The 4671-nt window shown below is 44.6% G+C and overlaps 1 long non-coding RNA gene across 1 annotated transcript; it reads left to right on the forward strand.

Annotated features, from left to right (window-relative positions):
* Positions 1 to 1869: 1869 nt before the first annotated feature.
* LOC123135921 (uncharacterized) lies at positions 1870 to 3614 on the forward strand. Its single transcript, XR_006466332.1, has 2 exons — positions 1870 to 2565; positions 2916 to 3614. It is a non-coding gene; the product is annotated as an uncharacterized lncRNA (long non-coding RNA).
* The last annotated feature ends 1057 nt before the right edge of the window (positions 3615 to 4671 follow it).

The raw sequence follows: 4671 nt of genomic DNA on the forward strand, positions 1-4671 counted from the left end.
TGTTAAGCATGACACTTTGTAGATAATCTCCAAAGGAAAAATTGGGAGCAAATCTAGCAGTTTTAAAGGAGTATAATTCGGTGAAATCCGTAGATACTTCAAATGCCTTATGTCATGACTTAGAAAAATGTGTGGGAGAGCACTTTGTAAAGCAATCATAATGTCGAAACGATAAAATGTAGGCTTTATCAGTAGTCATCAATAATCTACGTAGGCAGTAGGTCCATATGACTACCTTGTGATCCCAAGCATCAGTTTAAAAAAATCACCTTAAATTTTGCATATGTATTCGCAAGAAATTGAAAATCTCAATTGCAAATAGACGTATTAATCTCGACATGTGGTTAACATGGAAATAGATGCATCATAGAAATATTCCAGAATACCTCATACTCAACGGAGAAACAGTACTGCAGAGGTACTGAATTTATCTTTGCAAGAGATAAAAAAAATCTCAATTGCAAATAATAGATGTAATGAATCTCAACATGTAAGAAACATGGAAATATATTACATCATGTTCTGGAATACAAGGTACTCTATAGAAAACCACTACTAGTGTAATGAATAATAATGATGCTGCAAACTTGATGTTCAAGTCTAAAACTTGAATTGTATAGACCTCATATTGAATGAGATGATCTTGTATCAAGTTACAAGATAATTTTTCTCGCAACAAAAAAAATTGCAAGATAATTCAGCGGGGTGAATTAATATTTTACGAGAGAAAATTAATCAATCGCAATGAGATTGTTTTGCGAGAAAAAATATATTTCTCAATCGCAAATCAACATTGTTGTGCGAGAAAACTTAATCTCAATCGTAAAACAGTGTCATTGTATCGGTAAAGAACATGTCAGGCATTAACAACCATGTGTTTCTGGAATTTTAAAATGCAACAGAAAATGATTTAAATGCAGATCTGGCCTAAACATGACAAATGCTAATAAATAGAAATATTTGTTGGAGCACTAATCTGCTGAAAAGCTGAAAATACAAGCAATTAAGCAACTAATGCAAATTAAGGAGCTGTTAGCTGTCGGTGCCTCGGTGACTCAACCGCATGCAAATAGGCCACGTGGAGCAGCCCAGCCAAGACCAGCCTGGTCTAACTAAGGTGGCGTTTGGTTCAACGGCGAGCCTGGGTTGGCTAAGGATATCCTCAACCAGGTGGTTAAGGATAACCATTTTTCGTTGTTTGGTTGGGTGGGATTGTATTAGTTGAATATCCATGTTTTGTTGTTTGGTTGAAAGGATAAGAAGTGGCTAAGGACATGCCAAGTTTGGAAAATATACACAGCGCGCACACATAAGCAGACTCATAAATTAGCTATACACACACAATCATCCATGAGTATAATAACTGATCGGGCTGCAGTTCGTAGAGCAAAAAATCAGATAATATAATTTTATATAGTGGAACTGGAGCATGGGAATTGAGAGGATAGAGCCATCGAGCCAGCCTCAGCCTAACCCATCAGGCACGCAAAGCTCGATTGCATGGTGGCCATCGTCGAGGAGTGCGAGGCTCCGGCTGGATCCGGTTCTACACCTTCACGAGCACTCAAAGGTGATGGTGCCATCGCAGATCCGCCCAAATCACCACCGCCTTCACGCCGGGCACGCACACTGCACACGAGAGATGGCTGGATTGACAAGTAGAGGAGGGGCAAGGCCTGTCCGGCGCTGCGCTTCTCCGGCCGGTGCCCGCCGGCGCCGCCGCCAAGCCCGAGGAGGACGAGGAAAGGTGGATAAACTGAGAGATGCTTTTCTTTCGGGAGAGTTGACTGAACGAAAGAAACGATTCGCTTGCCACACGAACGTGGCTGCCCTCATCCGCCATATTTTGCCGGCTCTTCCAACCAGCTTTTTGAGGAATATTCTCAGCATCTTGGCTATCCCTATCCTTTCGTGCCTCTAAACCAAACGGGTGGCATCCCTCAGAAAATTGGCTATCCCTTTCCAACCAACCAAGGGATAACGGATGAACCAAACGCCACCTAAATGGATAAGGGAGAGTAGCCAGGAAGCGATGCCCCAGCCGCATGATCCCCAATTCACACGACCAGCACATGCCCCCACGGCCGGTCGGGCGAGGAGCTTCCGCTGCGCTCTTCCTCGTCGGAGGAGCCGCCGGGGAGGCTGGTGCCAGGCGTGACGCCATTGGAGAGGCTGCTCGCGAACCCGAGCACGGTCGGGCTCCATGTGCCAGCGCGAGCGGAGTGCGTGCTTGAAGACGAGGGCACCGCGCGCCAGCAGTATCTCGCTGGCGCCTGAAGGTGTCGGTGCCGACCGCCGCAGGCGCGCGTGGAGACGGGCTGGGCACCGCCGAGACGTGAGCATTCGTGGCCATTGGTCGCCGCTTCCGTCGGCCGCCGGAAGTTCAGTCGCGCAGGGGCCGAGCCGCGCGCAGCCGCCGCGGATGCCTTAGGCGGTCGTGCCACAGGGCCGCGGGAAGCCGCGCTAGTGGAGCCGCTGCGTCGCGGCCGGTCCGCTGATGCGTCATGTGCTCGAGGCCTCCTTGCTGGTGCATGGCTGAGGGCAGGCGACTGGCGAGAGCCCAAGGTACTAATCATGATAGCGAGCATGTATATACAATATTATATATAGGAAAAGAAGCACCTTAATCATGCAGCAATTAGATCAATTCTTTGGTGTCTGCGTGATGGGCACAGTTAGAATGCTGTCCAGGGTAATTGATTTGCCCATCGGACTTGTTCTTGTTGATCTTGTGCCGTCACCGATTATTTCTTCTCCTTCTATCCAAAAATTTCTTCCGGTTCCTGTTTCCGCGGAGATCAATCGATCTGGACATGCTCACAAGCGATTCCTTATGCATAATTGAGAATCAGTTATTAGATCACAGGAAGACAGAATTATATAGATCTCCTGATCGATGAAGTTCTCCTATGTAGGGTGGATTTGGATGGGATATCAACCCGGCCGGGTTTAACCGAAGACGCATATAAGGTAGGTCGGGATCCAACCCCGACCGGGGTCAAAAGCACGTGGATTAGGCCAAAACCCCGCCGATCCCGGCGGGGGCGGGGATTAAACGAACAAAGCCTCTGATTTTTGCGTGGGTTGGGGGCGGCGCCGGCGAGGGTTTCCAGAACAAACGAGGTGATGCAAGAGGGTTGAATAGTTGTGGTGGAGCCGGTGCCCCGCTGACCGTCGGGCTCAGGCGCTCAGCCGTCGACCCCCAACCTGGACCCATTATCTGATCCGTGGCCCAGACGAAAAAAGTCACGTCCTGGTCCACGACCCACTACGACGCGCGCTAGAGTCCTTCACGCCGTTGCGCTTCGGGCCCAGTCCTTCGCAACTGTTTCGTACCGTATTCCCCGGCGCCAACGATTTACCACATCTCGATTCTGACACGGCAGCTGGATTTGTTCACATCCCCAGCATGGAACGGACGAGCAGGATTTCGGGCTCAGCTGAGCCCGAGCACCAAATCGCCGCGTCCTTCCAATTTAGCTACCTACTGTACATTTCATATGATTTAACCTAGTTTTTCGTTCATGTAATTGTCTTTAGTTTCTATAAGTTGTAAATATATCCACTGCATCTATGCCCTAATATTACCATTATAAAATTCTCAGATACATCAATAGAATAGATAGGCAAAATATTATTTTGTTCAGTTGTTATATAAAAGTTGGAAAACTTTTATTCATTGCTTTATTATAGGGCCCATATAGTAAACAGATAAAGAGTGTGCCACCTCTGACTCGACTGGTAATAGTATGAGAATATAAAGAACGGCTTGCAACATTTTATTTTATTTTATTGACAAAGGAGAAACACCCACGGGCTTAAAGTAAGCGAACTCAAAATCACAATTCATAAGTTACAGTGTTACACCTCGCTACAGAAGCAAAACTGGCTAGCTACCATGTTTTTCCAGATTATAACCATCAAATAGAACGCCAGCCCAACACACAAACATAAAAAAAAGTGAAACAACACCAATAAATATTCAAGAGACCATCAAGCAGAAAGAAAAACTGGTCTTGCCGCTCGCACCATGGACAAGGGGGTGTGCACCCTGTACCTTTTATTCGGTGCTTTCCTTTTATAAGTCACTGCTATTCTTCCTTGACCCTTCTTATCTTTGCTAGATTTTGCATTCCCCTCATTACTATTCGGCTCAGTATTATAGCCTATATCGGGCGCTGAGAATGCCGTATAGGATTTAGGCATAAAACATATTGCGGCCTATCTAGTTTCCTCACCTTCCTCAAAATAAAAAAAATATTTAGTTTCTCACTAGTTTCTTCGGTGCCACTAAAAAAACTAGTTTCTTCAGTTTTCCTATTTTATTTATTATTTATTAACATTTTTCTTCATTCTTCTTGGTTTCACAGGTTTCACAGTTGTTCTTTCATTGTTCTTTTTCTCTTTCTCGGGTTTCACTGTTTTTTACTTATTTTCTTTTTTTTCTTTGTTTTTCTTCAGTTTTGTTTGTTTCTTTCTCATCTTTCATTGGTTCTTTTTGTTTCTTTACTAGTTTTTAACAGTCTTAATTCTTCTCACTGGTTTCTTTATTTTTCATTTTCTACGTTTTCTTTTTAAATTTTTGTATTTCTTGGGTTTGTTTGTTTTTCATAATTTTTTTTATTTTTATCGGTTTCTTTGTAGATTTTCATTGTTTTCCATTTTTCATAC

Source organism: Triticum aestivum, chromosome 6B (genome assembly GCF_018294505.1).
Source record: "Triticum aestivum cultivar Chinese Spring chromosome 6B, IWGSC CS RefSeq v2.1, whole genome shotgun sequence".
In the NCBI taxonomy this organism is placed as follows: domain Eukaryota; kingdom Viridiplantae; phylum Streptophyta; class Magnoliopsida; order Poales; family Poaceae; genus Triticum; species Triticum aestivum.